The following is a 22,077-nucleotide window of genomic DNA, read 5'->3' on the forward strand; positions in this document are numbered from 1 at the left end:
AAAGAGAGAGAACATCTTCAGAGAGAGAGCCCTTTGCTCCTTTCCCCCAAATGATAGTAATCATGCTGATTATTCAGGGTGAGTTTCAGGGGCTAGTGCTGTGGGTTAAACTAGGAAGCATCAGCGTCTTAATTAAATACCTGCCTGCTAAACAATTAAAATGCTGATTAAGGTCCCAGTGTGAAGTGTGAGCCTCTATTGTCTGTGCCCCAGGGTCACTCACACTTTGCAGATTCAATGCTCACAGTACAGTGGTTTTACCCCAGAGCCCTCTGAATAGCTGAGAGGAAAGAGAGGAAAACCATCAGGTGAGAAGCATAAAAGGTTGCCACTCATTGCTCTCAGTACCCTTGACCCTCAGTCCACATCTTAACTGTGAACAACAAAAACCTATTGTGTGAGAGAATTGCTTAAAATACTTCAGTTGCTCGCTAGTGGAGGCAGCTTGTGGTCTGCGGCGCTACGGTGACAGTTTGAAACAGTTGTATCAATTCTGAGTGTATATATATGTCTATCTATATCTCTGCAGTGTGGTGTGCCTCCTTATCTTCAGGAACATGACCTCTAACTGTTGACAAAACTAAGCACAAAGAAAGTAAAGTCACACATTTCCTCACTTCAAAGACTGTGTTCAGGCAGCGACGTGGGTGTCAACAAAGGTCGGTATTAATCCACTTGAGCATGATCAGACAGGATTTTTCATTTTATATTCCCTTGACAGGTGTGAGCAAGTTTGTGCCAAATTTACATCAACTATTGGAAGTTTTATTATTTCCCCAAATAAAATACAAACATGTGACCTTGCAAACCACTCATTCATCCTATTCTAGGCAACCTCACTGAGCAGAAAAGTCTTACAAAGCACACATTAGGTGCCAAGTAAATGCCTGTGGATTAAAATGTGAATATGGTATTAGCCTTGCTCTGGGGAATAAGCACCTAGTTTATTAGACATTAGGTGCTCTTTAAAAAAAGATGGACTTAGCTGGGCTGTGGCGGCACATGCCTTTAATCCCAGCACTCAGGAGGCAGAGCCAGGCGGATCTCTGTGAGTTCGAGGCCAGCCTGGTCTACAGAGCGAGATCCAGGAAAGAAGCAAAGCTACACAGAGAAACCTTGTCTTGAAAAACTAAAAAAAAAAAAAAAAATAGATGACTTTATTTTGGTTTATTTTGGGAGACTCTTTGTGATTCAGAGTGCGGAGGCTAAGAGAGTGTTTCCCACTGAATTAGGAAGGTCAGAGATACATAGGAAGCATGGGATGCAGGATGAAGACAAATTTATAAGGGACGTTTTATTATTTTCATTTTTTCTATGAATGTCTTTATTTTAGATACATTTAAGATTTGTCCACAGCTAAGATTCAGAAATGAGTCACAGGTCATCGAAATAAAGGGGAATGATTATTGAAGGAAGGGAAACTGGACAGGAGGGAAAGCTTCTAAGGGACGGAAGGAGCCGATCTGGAGGAACAAAGGTGTTTGTAGAACGACTGTGAGTCCTCTGCCCTTTCTGAGTCTTCAGACTCCTGTGGATTCGCATTCTCTGCAGCTTTCACAGGATGTACATTTTTAGCCTGTTTACTTGGTAACTGAAACCTTTGCTTTTTTCCTCTTTAAACAAGTCATGAAATGCAAGATGAGGAGGGAGAAGTTGGTGTTCAGCCAGTTACCATGAAATCCTCATCTGGGGCAGTGTAGTGTTTCAAAATAGTCTTTAGAAATCTAACGTATTCAGTTTAGCCATGTTCAGTCAGACTCCTTCTGTGGACTATTAAGCCTTCTTACAACTTAGCCTCCAGAACATTTTATGATATCACATCAGTGACATTTGAATGAGAAGTGCCTCTAGTATGAGCAATGGAGTTTTCTTTGCAACGGTTTTAGAATGTTTTCAAGAAGGTAAGTTGTTGATACTCCAGTAAAGTACCTCCCACCCACACTCGGAAGTAGCTATAAACTCAGAGTCACATACAAATGAAAACATCAGAGGAGGAGGGCACTTGTTCAGAAGAAAGATTTCAACAAGAGGGAGGGGTAAAAGAGAGAAACTGGGGCGGGGGTAGTGAAATCACTAAAACGCATTGTATAAATGTAGGAAACTGTCAAGAAAAAAATAGGAAAAAATGATATAAAAGCAGAAGCCCGTTTAAAAAAGCAAATGAATATCTGTACCAAAAATTAAAGATTCTTCTTAAACTACAGCAACTGTGGATGGGATTTATCAAAATAAGTTCCATATAATAAAAATTAATAAATATTTGATGAAAAATTGATGGAGATAAGGATAAAATACAGAATTGGAGTCATCCAACAAAATGACATCAGATTCAGATATGAGCTTCAATTGCAATAGGCATGTTTTGATTGATGGAGTAATATTAGATGTGACCCACTCTCTGAGGGTGATTTCTATAAACTGAGGAGAGAAGATTGCATATAGAACAGTTATGAGCATTGGGTTCCCATATAACAGCCCTCAATAAACACTCAAATACTTATTCAATAGTTAAATAGAAAGAACAAGGTAATAATAAGTGATAATAATAACCAGTGTATGGAATTATTAGAGAGGGATTTGTAAGGACACAAATTATTCGGGTTGATCCCATCCTAAGTCACTGTTTTGACAGATGATTAATATGCTTGTGGATATACACTTGTCATCCTTGATCCTGGATGAAATTAGAATAGAGAAGTTTCAATCCCTACCCCAGGATAATCTCATATCATTGATCTGAGGTATAACCCAGGCATCTGTAAGGCTTAGGAGTTATAAAAGTGATTCTAACTCCCAGTCAAGGTGTGCCTTAGTTAGGGTTACTATTGCTGTGATAAAACGCCATGACCTAGAACAATTTGGGAAGGAAAAAGTTTATTTGGCTTACACTTCTATATCACTGTCCATCATTGCAGTGTTACCAGGAACTGATCCGTATGAGATTACTGAGTGCTTGTGAGAAAATTCCAAGAAAACAAGACAAGAGTCTGTGACCTGACTTTCCTCAGAACACAGAATTGTTCTTGGAATGTGTTCTCATGCTCCTCCCAGGTGTAGCAGGTAGGAGAGAGTTTACTTCAGTTGTTATTCATATGTCTAAATGGCAAAACATGGTTTTTGCCACATGTGGGTTGTCCTTCCATTGAACGCCTTACTCATGATTCTTCTTAACCCTCAAGTATGAAATGTTTGATGCTCTGAATAAAGTTGGCTGTTGCATGAAACTTTAGTCCACCTCACTTTTAGGCCCTGATCTCCCAGGTTCACACCTCCAACTAAAGTGGTGAACATTGAAGGAAGTCAAGGCAGGAACTCAAAGAGGGCAGGTACCTGGAGACAGGAGCTAATACAGAAGCCATGACAGGGGGCTGCTTACTGACTTGCTCCTCATGGCTTGCTCAGCCTGCTTTCTTATAGAACCTAGAACCACTAGCCCAGGGGCGGGCCCACCCACAATAGACTGGACTCTTCTAGATCAATCACTAAGAAAATGACTGATAAGCTTGCCTACAGCCTGATTTTATGGAGGCATTTTCTTAATTGAGGTTCCCTCCTTTCAGATGACTCTAGTTTGTGTCAAGTTAACGTAAAAGCCAGCTACCACAGGGCAAAGGCAGACAAGTTCCAGGCAGGACACGGGGAGGATTTATTAGTAGGGCCTTGGAAAAACATATAGTGACTTGGAAGGTAGTCATCCTGAATCTAGTCTAGCTTAATGTTAAGGTAAACAAGTTCTAAACTGGAAGGGCCTGAATAAGGCTGGAAGAAATAGGTAAAGGGCTCTCAGAAGAGCAGCTCTGGTATTAGAGAGGCCCAGATCCACCTCCTTGGACAGTGGTATAATATCTACATGCCTTAAATTTCACAGCTATGAAGTGAGTGATAATTCTTCTTCATGGCACTCTCTCATAAATGTCATTGTGACCAAAGGATGCAGTAAAAGGAGAAGCTGAGTCATAGCAAATGGGAAAGTTGAGACAGAGGCAGGAGGATGCAGCACTAAAAGGAATCAACACAAGTCATGTGCTTCACGAGCCTCTGTGACCTTATTCCCAGGATCTGGGTCACTCAGAAATCCCCAGTTGAAATGCCCGGGGAATCTCAAAGCAGCAATTCTAGGAAACAAAGCAAATCCTACCTTCTCTCAGACTCAAAACCACCATTAGTGAAGCTTCCCTCATAACTAACCTTACCAACTCAGAAGTGAGATTAGCAAGGTGTAAGCTCATTTGGGCAAAATAAGAAATGGCTCACTTGAAAGTTTTCTTGGTGCTTTTAACCACTCATAGTAGAAGCGGAAGTAAGTGAGTCCCATGAGAAAAAGTTACATGAAAATAGGAAGTGCTAAGCATGAAAGCAACACACGTTTTGTAAGATTTTGTCCTTCCAAGTCTCTCTGTGAACTTTTCTTGGTACATAACAATAGCTAAAGCAGTTAGTTTCCTCCAAATATAATCTTCATGGCAGCACTACTTTTTTAATTAATTGCTTTAGTGATAGGGTGTGACACTGTATCTCAGGCAAGTCTCTAGAACTCACTGTGTAGCCTAAGCTAGCCTCAAACCCATAGCAATCCTCCCTCCTCAGCCTCCTAAGTGCTGTGATTATTGTCATGAGTCACCGTGTCTGGATTGCACAGCTATTGTTAAACTAAAGTACTATGTTGCTTAGAGGTCAAGGGACAGTTAGAACCCATTTTGAGCTAGAGCAAGTACAAATGAATAATACAGAAGAGCGATCTACAAAAATAAAGAGGTGATACGTGATTAAACTGTCTTTTTGTTTGAGGTCATAGAGATTTGTGAGGCCAGCTTTTGGAGTTATTTCTAGGCACCATTGGCAAAATATTCCCATGGTATCTGTGCATTACTGAGGATGTTTGCTCATCTTATTGCCCTGGCAAGTCTCAGAGATAGAGTTGGCATGTTATTCATTCGCACAGCAGAGAAGGGAGGTGCAGACAGGGACTGGCTGTCCCAAGAATATGTCCCCAGCTGAACAATAACTGCGATGAGACTTACTGAAGCCCAGCATTTTGGGGTTCAGGTAATGGTAGTTCATTTGGGGTTGCAGTATCCATTCCCATCACCAACAAACTTTTCAGCCAGAGTAAGTAGAAAGCATTGTGCATCTTTTTTTCTGCTTGATGTAGCACCAGGGAAGCCAAGCATACCCTCTTCCTGAAACTGTGTATGACTGCAAATATGACTCATGTTACTTCAAAACACAAAGTGTTTGATAGACATACATATACATATATATGATTATTTTAGATGTATTTAGTCTAAATGTTTCAGATAAGTTTCATAATCATAGAATTTTCATTCATAAAATTTAAAATAGTTTATACCTTTATATTTGTGATCATTTGAATGAATATTATTAATGTAAATTATATGATTTTGATACTGAAAATGACAATTTCATAGCAGAAGTATGCTTATTGATTTAATTTTATAAAACTAAAATTGTAACATTGGTGTTATAACCAAAGTTTCTTTGAAGAAAATCTCACTTTAGAATATGGAAAAGTATTTCAAATGCAGATATGTAATATCAATTTTTAAAATGCATGAATTTTCTAGGCAAGTCAAAGCTCGTGTGTAGAGTAAACACATTAAAATAGCCAGGAGATCATTTTGAAGAAAGCCAAACAAATTGAATACCAGTGTGATTCTATATTCATAAAATCCTCCCAGGTCTGGTAGGATCACAGACCTGTAATCCTTGAAGGCAGTGACAAGAAGATTGAAAGTTCAAGACCAACTTGAGGAAATTAGTGTGATCTTGTCTTAGAATATGAAGTAAAAAGAGGACTGGACATGTAGCTCAAGGAGAAAGGAAGAAGAAAAGAGGAAGAAAGAAAGGAAGGAAGGATGGATGGATGGAAGGAAGGAAGGAAAGGAAAGGGAAGGGAAGAAAGGGGAAGGAGGGAAAAAATAAAGTAAGAGAAGAAATAAAGGAGCTCCAGGGATTGACCTAACTGGGGCAGTAAGAAAATGAAGAAAAGACATGACAAATACAGAGATATAGAAAAGCTGGGGTGGTGTGGTCTGGGTTCTCTAATGGAGAAGCCACAGCACCCCAGCAACTCAGTGTATTTGGTTTGTACAGTTGAACAGGGAAGCAGGGGTATTATATGCTGCTGAATGAGGAGACAGGGTTATTACCTACAGATAGACAAGGAAGCAGTTACTATATAACACTGAACGTGGAGACAGGGTTATTGACTACAGATAGACAAGGAGGCAGAGTTACTATATATCACTGAACAAGGAGGCAGGTCTCAGTAATCTGGGTATGAGCAGACTCTAGGGAGCAGTCTTTAGGCAGTAGATATCTAAGTGAAGAAACTGTGGTGAATATTTTCTGCTCACACTGTCAACATATTCCCTTGGAACAGAGGAAGGCTTTGTCATTCCTGTGGGCTTCATCAAGGGGAGACTTTGCCACGCCCATGAGGCTGAGGCATTGGGGTCCTTGACATGGTCATGCTCATATCAACAACACACATTCAATCAAGATCTCACTCACTCCCTACAGAGGGTGAGATTGATATATGATAAGGAGATAGAACTGAATGGAAATAATAGCAGCACATACAGATGCTTATAGAATGTTACTATGTCTATGAAGATCTTTACATTTACAACTCTTTCCAAGTCCTCTCCAAAACTGAAAACTTGGGAGTTCTTTCTTGGACTCCTCTTTTTTTTTTTTTTTTCTAATTTTGATTATTTTATTTTGTGAGAATTCACAAGAATACTGTATTCACATCATGTCCCATCCAACTCCCCCCTATCCCTTGACTTCTCTCAAATTTATGACCTTTTCTTTATTTATTGGGTAATTATGTGTTTATATGTAACCTATTGAGTCCATTTGGTGTTGCTTGTTTTTAACATGTGTTTATGGCTGACCACTTGAGATCAGGTAGGCTCATCCCTGGGGAAAAAAAAAAAAAGATTATCTTTCCTGGCAGCCACTGACTGCCTGTAGTTCTTCATTTAAGGGGGGAACCTTGTGAGATTTCTCCCACCTACATTGGCAAGTCCACTACTATCATTTACAGCTCTTGGTTAGGCGACCGTATTTGTGGGATTTCATGGGTATAGCTTCCTTGTCTAGAAGGCACAGAGCCACAGCAGGCTTCCTTGTCCTCTGGCTCTTACACTCTTCCCACTCCCTCTTCCATGACTGTACCTGCACTTTAGGTCTATGATTACACTGTAGATGTATTAATTGGGCCGAGGTACCCCATAGTCATTTATTCTCTTTGTTTTGACCAATGGTGGATCTTTGCCATAGTCCCCATTTGCTGTAGAAAGAACAAAAATCTTTGATGATTGGTGAGAGTTAAACTTATCTGTGGGTATAAGGGTATTTATAGTACAATTAGAAATTATGTTGGTACAGAAAAATGGTGGAAGTAGGTTCACTACTGTGTATATCATCACATGGCTCCAGCCATGGTTAGCTGGCTAGGTTTAGAGTGCTAGGCATGAGTCCCTCCCACCCCATTGAGTGGGAGATTAGACAGCTGTCAGTTATCTCTAAGATAAAAGGGCCACTATGATACCTCTCTTGTAGCTTTTGAGTCTTCAGAGTAGGAGTAGTGTAACAGACAAATTCGTTTTTTAATTCTACTTAATTTCAATAACTTTACATTTATATAGCCATACAGATCCGTTGGCTTAGAGCAAGTGTTGCTGGTTACATCTCCACATAAGAATATTTGAGGCTGCCATGGATGCCTAGAGGCAGCCCATGTAACTACTTCTGGGTGAGACGGAGGATCTACAACTGTCTAAATAACAAACAGATGCTCCTTGCAATGGAGCACTTTTGTAAAGCAGAAGCTGTTTTCGTTTTGCTCATGAACATTTGCAAGACTGCACTCTAATTTGGAAGGGCCTGAGTGTGTGTGTGTGTGTGTGTGTGTGTGTGTGTAATATGAATTTTCTAAAAAGCAGTTATAAACACATTTATTCACCTGATTCAAGGGAACTCTTGAATCCTTAAAATAATGCTTCCCGCTTTTCAGATATGGAAAGGTGTTATTGAGGAAATATTCAAATAAACATGAGTTGCAGGAGAGCAGGACATAGGATAGAGTGACTGACAGCTACAAAGGGGGAAACTGGCCTTTTCAAAACAAATTCTAGTAACCTAAAAATCCTTCTAGTTAGCCCTATATAGACAATTTTGGGCAGTCAAAATGTTAAAGAGCATTCTAGAATGGCAGCTAGGGGCATAAGATGCAAATCTGACTTTCAGCTGTCCTATTACCCTTGGGTGTCTGAAGACAACTCCCCAATTTCCAGAGCTTTGGTGCAAAGTTCTTTCCTGCAAAGGTGACGAGGCACTGGACTGTGAAAGCACAGTGTGAGGGGTGGGATGGCCCACTTCAGGACATGCCAATAAAGGTGAATTCCCGCTCCTAGCATCCCTCCCACAGCTGGAAAATATTCTAGAAGCCACCTGTCAGAATGAGGAAACTGAGCATGCAAAAATGCAAAGACAATAGTGATGCCGGCAACAGACTCTAAAAACGAGAGAAGACAAGAGCCAGCTGCCGGACACCTGCCCCGTGCTCAGTCACCGGCTCCGAAACCAGAACCCAGCGCCAGAAAGGCAAGACGGACATGCGCACATCCCATGCATCTCAGAGCTGTTTCTCAGCCCGTGATTTCCAGTTTGCTTCCAGTCAGCTCAAAGAGCTGCCAGGGTAGTGAAGAATGTGCTAGAACAGATGACTACAATCGCCTTAAAAAAAAAAAAAAAGGAGAGAGATAAGCCCTTTGCTGTTTGCACGCGCAATTGTTTGAGCCTTTCCCTCTTCTACTGTGATGCTTGAGGCTGTCCCCAGAGGAGTCACGGCCCACTGTTTGAGAACCATTGCTGCAGCACACACAATGAGTCGTCTGGCCTCATTTTTCTTCCCTTGTTTATTATATCTCCAGGGTTCTCTTTGCTTTACTTTTATACCCTATCTCCAAACTTCACCAACACACACCTGCCCTATACTTTGTCTGTCTGTCTATCCATGTCTCCACCTGTCCATCTGCCTTGTTTGGGAAAAACCCCCAGGATAAAGCAAAAGTTAATCAAAAAGGAAGATCGACTCCCAAAGAAAGCTTCCCTTCACAGTGCTGACCTGTTGCCTCTGCTTTTCCTTTATGGATGCTATTTGGACAAAGTCTGTAATGAAACTTCCCCTACACAATAACTCTCTAAGTGAAGCTATTTTGTGGCTGATTTTCTTCCTTTACAATTTCCTGCTCTAGTGCAATATTTCTGGACACTTAACCTCTCACTCCCTTTCAAGAGGAATCTCTTCCTTTATGGAGAGTAACAAAGCCAGGAAGAGAAGCAGGTGTTCAAAGCCTCAGGGGCCACAATTTAAAAAAAAAAGTAAATCTTCATCCTTCATCTATATAGAGCATACCCTTGAAAAAAACACGCCTTCCTGGGTGTTATATTCAATTTGCTTAACTGTGCATGCTCACGATAAGCCTGCCGGAAAATTTCTGTGATGCTGTTTCTCTTGTTCTTGTTAATGAGAGGGAAACCCTACACAACACACTCTCTTGGCTCAGCTCATGCCCTGACCGAAGGTAAGGGGTCTAACTAGAGTAAGGACAAAGAGACCTTCAGGGGCTTTGACATCAGTCCTTTATAATTGCAATCATGGTGTAGCACTCAAAAAGTCCAATTCTGAGACAAGTTTATCTTTTGTAATGTGAGTTCTTTATAAAATAACCATGTCATACAAATTGAATTATAGTGCCATTGGTCCACTACTTTTATTTTCTAATTGGGTGAAAGGGAATCCAAGATGATCTATGGAAATAATTAAACTTTTTAATGTGATAAATTAGTGAAATTAACCTGTTAATTATTGTGAGACATTGAAATATTAGTGCTTTCCATGCAGAGTGAGGAAATGTTAGAGACATTGCCTGATACCTTTAAAATATTTTCTTCTATATGTTACCTTACTTCTCTAAAATAAAATATAAGTAAATATAAATATAAAATATAAGTAGACTCCTGGGTGCTTACTTGTCCTTAAATATATAGGTTCATATATTGAGTGATATAGTCATAGTGATATTGTCTGTGCATTTTTATAATACCAAAGACTACAATCAACCCAAATGCCACTAATGGGAAATATATAAAATAAGTTTTTCTATCTCCATATTATAGAATGACGCCAAATTATTAAATCAAAAGGAAAAATACTACTAACAAAATGATGCATTAATTAAAATCATAAGGATACCTAGCATCTGCTGAGCAACAATGACTGAATAACGTTTATGAAATGGATAAATATATGTATCCCTCTCAGATTTCCGTGATGTATGTACTATCACCAGCCCCAGTTTATAAGTAGGAAAACCAAGATGTGGAGAGGGTTTTTATTGTTGCTGTTGTCGTTCTGTTTTGTTTCAGAGATAAGAGAACACAGAGAGGCAATAATAATATAAAAGCAGAACCAATCTTATTCTGTGGTACTATTGTATAAACTGTTACAGAGTTATATAGAATATGTCTATCTGTAAGAGAATATATATATAAAGAAGGGACAGGGAAGATACATACCATTAATTTATTTGAATTATAGTGCTTTAAAACATGTACTTTCCTAAGATTTTCATTGTTAGTTCATAGACTGTTAGCATAATTCAATAGCCTTTTCAATACCAGCAGCGGCTTTTGCAAGGTCCAACACTTGGAAAAACATAACACAATAGCTATCACTGTAGCATCCCTTAGACACATGAAGCTCTTCAGCACTTAACATGTGGCCCTTTCAAACTGATTTATACTCAAACAATGAAACCCTTATCAGGTTTTGAAAAGAAAAGATGTAAAATTTCTTATTAAACATTTTTATTAAATTCTTGCAAGGATGTTTGTATTGCATGAAATGAAGTTATTGTTAACTTCATGCATTTCCTTGAGTTTTGGAAAGGTGTCTACTAAAATTTAAAATTGCTCGTCATTTGGCTAGATGTTAAGCATTTTGAAGAATTCAGGTTTCTTGGAGTTTCTCTTTCTTTCCCTTCAGCATTAGTGCTCCTTGGTTCTTGATGGGCCTTAGAGTCCCCTGAGAAACATCAAGTACCACCTAGACCCCCTGTCAGAGGTTCTGAATGGCCTATGCTGACCAGCTAGTGCTAGTCAGCTACTCCAGGGTCTGCTGTGTTTTGGATTATGCGTCCTAATATAAGGCCGTGCAAAGAACAGCTTCTCTATGTTAAATAGTGTCCAAATAGCTTGGTTATCCAAAGGCATTTCTTCTAATATTTGAGAAGCTGTACTTTATGTTGCTTTACCAAGTAGAGGTTTTTCCTTTTTAAAAACAGTATCAAGTAAATTGGAAGGCAGGACAAATTTCCAGTCGCAGGAATATGCTAAAAGTTTTATAATCTTTATTGTATAGCTTCTTTATTCTAAATAAATCAGTCTTATTTATGGTGCTCTCTGTCCTCCAGACCTGGTCAAGCAGTGGCATGTAAAATACTTCAGAAGGAGCAAATGGAAGTTGCAAACCTGTTTACATTCGGAGTATGATTATTTAAGCCCTCCTTCAAAGAGGACTGGCTCAGAGGATGTGTCTTTGTAAATCACAGAAATAAATTTTTATGGCTCTAACATTTAACTGCCATATGAGCAGAATATGGTGCCCATGCTACTAACATATTTGCATCCTTACTCCAAGTTTGTAAAAATGCTACTCAAAGTTGACTCTTTTCATACATCATATTTTATGGAACCAGCATTCATTTACCCAGTCTTTCTAGCATTTTGCTTAATTCCTTCTCCTTCCTCCAATGGTGTTTTTCTCTGTATTCTGGTTTCTGTTACTGATTGGATGGTAGTGATAAGAGAAGATTGCTAAAGAAGCTAAATTAAAATGAAATTATGAGACATAGTTATCTGTCAGAAGTTATCTGTCATAGTTATCTGGAAGAAAATACTCAGGGAATCTGGCTTACTTTCTGGACATTGCTATTAGCTACATAATTATTTTCTAGTGTAAGGTATTATAAACTAAGCCACAAGGCTCTCAATGTTTTGTTAACATTTAAACTAAAATGTTACCTTCAGCGTTATTTAATTTTTTTCGAAATTACTAAAATTTCTTATCAGTTGCCTGTGTTGGCAAGATAAAATAGTTTCTTCCAGACAGACACATCTGTCTTGTTTTCTGTTTCTCCCCATGTCTAGTAAAATACTTCACATGCATTGTTTTTAAATGAGAGAAAAATAAGAATTTGCCATGGCATTTTAAAATATAATACTGTCTCATTTATAATAAAATTCCTTAATAATAAAGTGAAGTTACACTTTATTCACTCAGAATTTTTCACATTTTCTGTATAATTATAAATTTGGATTACTAAATGGTTTTAAAACTAAATTTCTAAAATACTCCTGTGTGTGAGAGTGCATGTGAGGTGTATGGGTGTGTACGGGTGTGGTGTATGTGCTTGTGTGTGGGGAGGAGCAGGTAGCTGATGCAACAGAAGCCTGAGGAGAGCTTTCAGAGTCCCTCTTTATCAACTTCTGCCTTGTTCCCCTGAGGAAGGGTCTCTGGCTGAGCGTGATCATGGTTTTCACCTCAGATGAAGGGCTGCAAGCTCCAGCAATGCTCTTGTCTCCACCCTCAGTGCTGAGGTGACATACATGTGAAGGGCCGTGCTTTAAGTGGGGGCTAGGATTGGACCCCCTGCTTCTCAGGCATACACAGCAAATTCTCTTAGATGCCTAGACATATCTCTCCTCTTAAAATTCTTTTAAAAGTAGTTTTAAAACAAAAAAAAAATTGTTACCAAATTTTGGAGAAAATAATTGAGCTACATTTTCAGCTTTTCCTATCAAGTATTCTTTCAAGGGGCAAAATGACAGCTGGAGATACTTTACACAGGAGCTACTGTGGCCTTCATGAAATGGTGGTGCAGCACTCACTCATGTCACGGAGATTAGGTGGTCAGACAGAGTGGGCCCAGTTAATTGGGCTGTGTTGGCTTCATCTTGGAAAACCTGTGATGGTTAGGCCAGCCTAAGTCTCAGCTTATGATCTAATGGAAGCAATTATCAGGTCACTTGGAATGAAAAAAAATCTAGTGTGGATGTAAATTGGGGACACTTGTGAAAAAATGCCATTCTCTTGTCTAGACATCTCAACTGAAAAGAACTGGAATTTGTGAAACTAGATATGCTAACTCACTGATCTGGAGGCTGCTATGGTATCAGGTAGGTTTATACTTTTTTAATCAAACTACTTGTGGAAGGGGCTGTATCCACTGTAGGATATACTTAGCAAAACAGCCGGAATGATGCTGGGAGTTATTCAAGCCTCATGTTATCTATCATTAGTATGCTCTTCTATGTGTGCTTAAAAGCAAAGAGTCTTCCAGCAGAGGGGGATTCATACATTTACTACTTTAAAATATATAATTACAAATTAGTCTCTATCTACTATGGAATAATTAACTTTTTAGAAATATCAGTATTGCAGGAATACGCTTTTTACTTGATCAACCCTGGAGAAATTACTCCTCTGCATCTGACTTCGAAGCTTTTTCTTTTAAGTGACAACAAAATGCAATAGTTATAAATATACTTCTTGGAACTAAGTGGGGAAAGTGATGATGTGCACTCGCTGTTCTAGAAACATTACAGGAATTAATTTAGTCTCAACTGAAAAGCAGCGAGGATAGCCAGTGCTTGACAGATTGGATTTCTCAATATAGTAAATTGCAAACTGTGGAAAATTATGTAACAATTTATTCAAATAAAACTCTGCAAAACCTTGACAGTAAGAAGTTCAGCTTTAGCCATTAACTCCTCTGGCTGAAAGACCCTTTAGCACAGCCAGGCTAGCTTGTCATACATTCTCCTGCTGGCTAGCTGCTTAATTACCCAGCCAGTGGAGTAGATGGGCTAATATTCAAACTTGAGTCACTATATTTATCCTCCTTAACTTAATGCTCATCATTGCAATGGTCAAGATTTATTACAGGATTCTTGTGGTGATATATTGTTCCCCAATATATTGTGCATTTTAATAAACTTATCTGGGGTCAGAGAACAGAACAGCTGCTCGATAGAGGCCAGAAATATATAGAGGCCAGAAAATGGTGGCACAGACACCTTTAATCCTAGCATTTCAAAGGCAAAGATCCGTCTGAATCTCTGTGAGTTCAAAGCCACACTGGAAACAGCCAGGCATGGTGACACATGCCTTTAATCCCAGGAAGTGATGGCAAGAAGCAGAAAGGCCGGGCGGCAGTGGCGCACGCCTTTAATCCCAGCACTCGGGAGGCAGAGGCAGGTGGATCTCTGTGAGTTCGAGGCCAGCCTGGGCTACCAAGTGAGTTCCAGGAAAGGCGCAAAGCTACAAAGAGAAACCCTGTCTCGAAAAACCAAAAAAAAAAAAAAAAAAAAAAAAAGAAGCAGCAGAAAGGTATATAAGGCGTGAGGACCAGGAACTAGAACCTCGTTAAGCTTTTAGGCTTTTGAGTGGCAGTTCAGCTGAGATCCATTTGGATGAGGACTCAGAGGCTTCCAGTCTGAGGAAACAGGATCAGCTGAGGAATTGGCGAGGTGAGGTAGCTGTGGCTTTTTCTGCTTCTCTGATCTTCCAGCATTCACCCCAATACCTGGTCTCAGGTTTGCTTTTTTTTAAATAAGACCTTTTAATATTCATGCTACATATTCTTATCTTCCAGACACGACACACAGATGGTTTCATTTGGGAAGAGAACTGTAAGGGTCAGTTTGTGCTTAGCCATCATGGATGCAGCTCTCCATCATGGGTCAAGATGGCCAACACTGGGGTGGAAGGAAGGAAGAGTATCATCACAAAGTGGCTGACATGGGTATGCAGGAAACCCCAAAGTAAACAGTGGTGTAATATGTTATAAAACTGCTTAGGAGACTGCCACTTTTGTGGGGGTCTTGTATAAATTTGATCTTGAAGTCAGAGGTTTGGGTGTTTGCCTTCGAGAGTCTGCCTGTGTGTCTCTGTAGGTCCATGTGCTTATTTTTGTATGATATGTGTGCCATTCTTCCTGTGTGCCTGTGCCTGCCTGTGTGAGTCCTGTATGTGCTGGCACATGATGGGTGCCTGCTGGCATCTGCTCCATAGTGGTCTGTGTGCCATCCTTCGCTCAGAGTAAACCAAGTGAGTCTTACCAGTATATGACTCCTCAAATTCTCTTCAACTCTTTGTCTCCCATGACCTTCCTTCTTTCCTGGCGTTAGAATCTTGACCACGAAGAACATTATATTGAAAGTCCTATTATTTTTACTTTTTATGGGTAAAAGATCTAAGGGTTAGTTAGAAAGTGCATAGAACCTGTTAAAGTTGAAATTCAATCACAAATAATCTGGTGTTATTATCTAGTTTTAAGCCTAGCATGTTTCTTTAAAAATATATGCATATATATATATATATATATATATCATAGCACATGCATATACTAGGCTTTATGATAATCTATACAGTAGATAAAGCTATGTATTGATTTAAATGTGTACTAAAGAGATAAACTTTTGGTCAAACCTGTGACTTTAACATATTTTTACATGGGATGTGCCTAAATAAGTAATTGGGTAACATGCACAAAGCAGACCATGTGCATATCATGATGGGATACAGAAACACTTATTAACATTTCCCTAGTTAACTGTTAGGATATAAGCATGATAGGGATTAGTTGATCACTACTATAGATTCTTATGTATGGAATGTCTACGTCATTATTTCTTTTCAGTGATGCTCTAATATCACTTCAATATCCAAGATATCAATTATCAACTGCAGTCCCTATGGTGAACTGTGCTTTCATTTTTTCTTGACCCATTATTGATCAGTGCATTATAAATATGTCCTTAAAACAGTGTCAATGGTACTGATGGAAATGCTGGTTCTAGGGTGGTCAAAATGAAATCACTCATACATTTTCAGGAGGAGGAAGACCAAATTGATGAATCACCTGGAACCATCTGCTGCCATTAAAAATCACCACCTGCAATAAAAACCAAATCAGCATGCATATAGAGTGATTATTACCTGAAACTTGAATTTTTACAGACTGTCAATGAAATTATACTTCTTCATTAGATTAGTATATTTGGGGACTTACAAAGATGTAGTTACAAAAAAAAAAAAGCGTCCTACGCAAACATAACTTTTGAAATATCAGAAGACTACACTGCAATACCCTAGACATATTAAATTGTTTTGCCTTTTAATTTTTTTTTATTAAAATGCAGTTTCATCATTTTCCCTTCCCTTTCCTCCCTTCAACCCCTCACATATATCCCTCTCTCTCGCTCTCAAATTTATGGCCTCTGGCCTCTTTTTCTTTAATTGTTGTCACACACACACACACACACACACACACACACACACTGCCTGCTTAGCCCATATAATATTACCTGTATGTATACAACTAAGAGACTAATCACTTGGAAATAACCAATTGAGGGGTGGTGGTGGTTCTTCCCTGATGAAGACTGTTTTCTCCAGTCTTCCTCCAATATTCCTCAGTTGCCTATAGTTCTTTCTCTAGTATTGGGGTCCACTGAGCTTTCTCCTGTCCATATTAGCAGGTCTGTTGACATCACCCTTGTTAAGGTCTTACTGACTTTTAAAAAGTGAAGCAGGATGGTGTTCCAGGCCCCAGAAACATCAACATGGGGTGACAGAGGATGAAATTGCCAAGTTGCAGGAGCCCCGGTTTCCTTTGGCAAGGTTGTCACAGCTCAAGCAATTGGTGAGACAATTCCTAAATAAGTTGCCAAATGGTGTGAGTGTTTATCTGTGAGACAAAGCAAGGGGAGTGAAGCTGATGGGGCAACCCTGTCAGCAACAGTGACAGCAGTTGCTGTCAAGCATACCCCATTCTTTACTTTCGCCTACAGTCCACACCACTGCCTGGAGAGGAAGACGGATTCTCTGATTGTCAGCACTGTAGCTGATCATGTGTGTTTGTTAGATATGGGCTGGATAAAGAAGCTCAATGGGACATACTGCTGGGCCAATCTTTGTTAACTCTTACAACTGCAGAAGAGACTTTAAAACTGTCGCTAGCTTCAAGATACACAGTCACGTGGAAGGGATGTGCTGTGTTATGCACAGATGGTGCTCACGCAATGGTATCCAATAAGAATGACTGTTCCATGGATTCAAGCTGTTGTACTGGAAACAAGATCTATCCACTGTTTCACACATGGGGGATGTTCTCACCATCTGAGATTTTTTTTTTAAAGATTTAATAAAAGAACCTAATGAAAATATAGATCATCAACCACCTTATGGATAGCAAATTCAATCCACGACTTCTTCTCAGCTTTGCAAAAACACCAGCACTGATTTCAAACATTGCTGTTCCTGTAGGAATGCAATGAAAAGCTTTGTGTCTTCGGTGATAAATCTTACACGATGTATAAGAACAAACACATACTTTGGATTGGTTTTGTAAATCGTCATGTTGAAGATGTATTTTCTCTTTTAAATAAGCTAGTGTTGCCATCTCAAGGCAAGCAAATCCCCATTATTCCACATGATAGGAAAAGTGACCATGATGAATGCAGATGTGACTCTGTGGGACATATGGACCTGATACAGTGAGCTGCATTAATATATTGAATGGCCTTATAAAAACTCATTTAAAATGAAATAAATAAAATATCCGGAAAAATTGCAAATACTTAGTGATAGATCTCCCCATAAATATTTGGCAAAGGAAATAAATTCAAGTAATAAGTGAGTGCTATAATTTTATAGTTTGGCCCACATTACCAAATATCCCAACACACATATTTAAATACATTTTAAGTGGGATCTTCTGAACATTTATTTAGCTAAAGTTACTGAAGAAATGTGATGACAGCATGAGCTGTATCACCCATGTTGTGTCTGTGGCAATAACTGATGTCCCATTTCTGCTAAACTTTATAGGTATTTGTTCATAAATGAATCCTCTCTTCATGAACTTATGATACTCTCATTAAACCAACACTTTAATAATAGCATTTGTAGAGGACCTTATGAAATGTTGTGTACTTCTCCCTCAACGAGAGCACTGCCAATACTCTTAAAGCCCCATCCTTTCCTTCTCATGGTCCTTCATATTATACATCAGGCTGTTCTGTGTGTTAAGATTACCATGATGGTTACTTCATCATGGGTTGTAGTAATCTTTAAAATGAGTTAAAGTACTTGTTCTATTAAGAACTCTTAACTTGGAGCTCCCAATTGATTAGTTTTAGTATTTTTTTAATGCTTCATTTTTGTTTGAACATTTATATGCATATTCTTTAGACATTCTGACTCACCTTTGTTTCATTCCATGTGTCTTTTCAAAGAATCTCTTTTGGACCAAGTTTCAGAAATCCTTTTAAATAATCAATAAATTCCATATGTTTACATTTTTAATAGATCTCTCCCCCTCTGAGTGCTTGATTTTATCTTTTAATTTTATTATATCTTCATTTCTTCGTTTTATTTTACATTTATTATCAGATAATTGTTTCCTAGTAATTTTAAGATATGAAGTTTACACTGAAATATGTCAGCTACTCACTTATTTTAGAAAGCCATTATGTGTTTATTGTCTCTGCTATAAACTTTAGAAGCTAACCAGCTGTGCTTGTGATCTCATGGTCTCCCACATTATTGGGATAATAACACTATTTATCCCTCCTTTTATCATTTTGCTCTTCAGGCAATTCTTAGTAGCTTTTAATAATGTTCAAATTTCATCCATAAAAATAACCTTCTCTCTTTGACCACACATCTCTCTTCTGTGAGTGGCCCATCTCCTCTCCATTGCTTTCTTCTGGAAAGGATTGGCAGTACCAGCTGTCCCCATTTATCATGTGCCTGGGCTTTAGCCAAATGCCTGCCCTGATTTTGTTCCTACTACTACGTGGCTGCTTCTTGGTCCTTTGTGTTGTGTTTCTGCCCTCATAGTCCTCACGTCTTTATTCTGAATCTTTTATCTCCTCTTTTGGAGGCATCCAGTCCAAAAGTTCCAGTTGACACCCACATGCAGATGACTTGCTATGTATGTCTGTAGTCACAGACACCCCTGGCCCTAGGCCCAGAGTCTTCAGATCTGTCTTTGCCTCTGCTTTCTTTACAACTCTAGGACAGCAAAAACACCTTAAATCAATGTGTCTCTAACTGAATTCCAAGTTGTTTTCACTATGCTGATTGATTCTTGTATCATGATAACAAAGAGAGTTATGAGAGAGCCAAGAGTAAGCGATGAGAAGAGTGGCAGGGAATGTGACTTGAGAGGTTGCCCACACTAGATCGTGACTATCCCTGTGAGTCATGGTGAGGACTTTGGACTCCTTTGATCTTATGAACTCCCACACCATTGGGATAATAATGCTACTTATTTCTGCTTTTATCACTTTTCAGGCAATTCTTTATTTTTGAAACACAAAGCCATCTGAAGATTTTCAATAGAGAAGTGATCATATGTGTTTGTTAAGGGTTGTTGTTGTTGTTATTTTCATCCATGGAGAATGATGGAAAGAATAAACAGAAAATCCAGGAAGTCTAGTGCACAGGTTTAGGTAATGGGTAACTTGAAGAGGCTTTTCGGTGTTAGCAATGCAAGAGATAAGATTTTGATACTGTCTCAGGGTAAACTAAACAATATTCTTGACGGATTATATAGAGGGTAAGAGAAAAAGAAGAATCCAGAACCACTCTTGGGCTTTTCAGTGCCATGCTCTAATAAGAGGACATTTCCAAGAAAGACACATGTAGATAGACACTAGAATTAAGAGATAAGTTTAAACCCTGATGATCTGATATGCTCACTAGACATTAGGTGATATTGCTGAGTGGGCAATGGAGTTAAAAAGTTGAGTTCAGAAGAGATCAGAGATGTAGGTGTAAACTTGGGAGTCATTAGAGACATCATGGGAAACTGAGACAAGAAGATCCAAGCACATAAGCCATGCAGAGTGATTTTAAAAGTCAGGCTCTCTCTCTCTCTCTCTCTCTCTCTCTCTCTCTCTCTCTCCTCTCTCTCTCTCTCTCTCTCTCTCTGTGTGTGTGTGTGTGTGTGTGTGTGTGTGGTGACTACCACTGATCATGATTGACTTGAGACAATGGAAAAATCTTCAAGTAGGTTTGTCAAACATCTTTCCAAACTGATCTTACTCTGAAGCCCCCATCTCTTTGACTTAGCACCTTATTATGTGATTTAGAAATATCTAATATATCAATCAAACCTTTTGCATAGTTAAGAATCCAGTTCAAGAGTTAGGGAGATTGCTCAGTGGGTGAAGTATTTGCTATTCAAGCCTGAGATACTGACATAAATGTTGGCTATGTCAGAGTTTATGCCAGGCCTGCACTAGGTGCAAGCACACTTGGGCATCATCTGTGTGTGTGTGTGTGTGTGTGTGTGTGTGTGTGTGTGTGTGTGTGATTGCTGATGTGTGTATGTGTGTGTGTGGTGTGTGTGTGTGTGTGTGTGTGTGTGTGTGTGTGTGTGTGTGTGAGAGAGAGAGAGAGAGAGAGAGAGAGAGAGAGAGAGAGAGAGAGAGAGAGAGAGAGCCCAGAGGCTCACTGATCAGTCAGTCTAGTTAAAACAGTAAGTTACAGGTTCAGTAAGAGGCTGTTCCTCAAAAAAATAATATTGATGGTAATCAAAGATATCAAACCTGATGCTAAACTCTGGCTTCCACACACACTGCACAACAGCACCCACCTGCCAATATACACCTACTTGCACAGTGAAAAGGGTTAAAAAGTCCAAATCCGGAAAAGCCATGCTACTGCAGGTTTCGGCATCATGGATTTCTTTACTTCAGCAAAGAGTTTTACAATGTCATTAGTTCATTTCAAAAAGAAAATTCCTCCAAGGTTGGTAGGCCTCCTGTTTCCTGGCTTGCCCAGGCCTCATTTCAGCACTATCATTCCTGACCTGGACTCTTGGTGCCTATGAGGTGTGTTTAAGCACAATTCTTTACCTTCACTCACGGGTCACTCCTCACCCAGAAACACCGACACTGCTTCATTTCCCGTGACCACATCTTTGATATATGGAGCTGTATTTCCTGTAGGTTTCTAGCTTATTAATCTTGTTTTCCAATGTTAGCCACCAAGGTAGTCCCTTAATAGATTCAACTTGGAAACCCTTGGAAACACAGAGGCATGTAGATGCCACATTGTTTTCATGAAGATCACAAAGCCAATGAGACCCTGTTGGACTTAGATTTCCTCAGTGAAATAGAATGATTAATGTGTAAAAGTAAACACAGTCCAATTCTTATATTCCTGAGATGTTTCCATTGATATGGCAGATTGAATAGTTTATTAGAATGAGTGTGTCAAAGAGATACCAGCTGCCATTAACCATTAATACTGTTAATGTTATTATAAAAGACTCACAATGTTTCATATGATAGTTAGATTTTACAAAGAACTCCCCAATTTATGTAAATGTTCTTTGTGGGCTTTGAACTCTGAAGAAGTAAATGCCTTGAGTAATTCCATGCTTGAACAAACAGAAGGGTTTTGTTTTATGGCATTTATATTCATAAGCACTTAAGTCCCCCTTGAGCTAGACTCCCACCTATCTCCTTATTCTCCCATCTAGATGTCATACCCTCCAACTATATGTAATCCTCCACATTCTCCAGACACATCCGGCTGTTTCCTACCTGTGCCCTTATTCGTGTGTCTTATCGTATTGGCACCTCCTTTGTTTTATTACCCCCTATGTAAAAACTAATCTGTTTTTCTTCCAAGGCTTAGTTCAGGCAACATCTGCTTATGAAGGCTTTCCAGTTACTGCTGCTGTTTACCACCAGTAGTACTCTCTCTTACCCTACAAATGTCCCAAACTGTTACAATCATTATGTCTTATTCAATTAATTTCTTTCCATGTGTTTATTAAGCTCACTGAAGGCTGACATATTATGTGTACTTAATGGCAATGCATCTATACAGTTCTGGGTATGTAAAGAGATGGTTAATAATACTTTGCTATATTCAAGAGTGATATTCAAAATTAATGA

General features: G+C 39.1%; 1 long non-coding RNA gene across 1 annotated transcript; it reads left to right on the plus strand.

Annotated features, from left to right (window-relative positions):
- Positions 1–9,527: 9,527 nt before the first annotated feature.
- LOC119087770 lies at positions 9,528–16,159 on the plus strand. The gene is made up of 4 exons (XR_005091248.1): positions 9,528–9,617; positions 13,195–13,272; positions 14,751–14,900; positions 15,992–16,159. It is a non-coding gene; the product is annotated as an uncharacterized LOC119087770 (long non-coding RNA).
- The last annotated feature ends 5,918 nt before the right edge of the window (positions 16,160–22,077 follow it).

This window comes from Peromyscus leucopus, chromosome 4, assembly GCF_004664715.2.
Source record: "Peromyscus leucopus breed LL Stock chromosome 4, UCI_PerLeu_2.1, whole genome shotgun sequence".
Taxonomy (NCBI): domain Eukaryota; kingdom Metazoa; phylum Chordata; class Mammalia; order Rodentia; family Cricetidae; genus Peromyscus; species Peromyscus leucopus.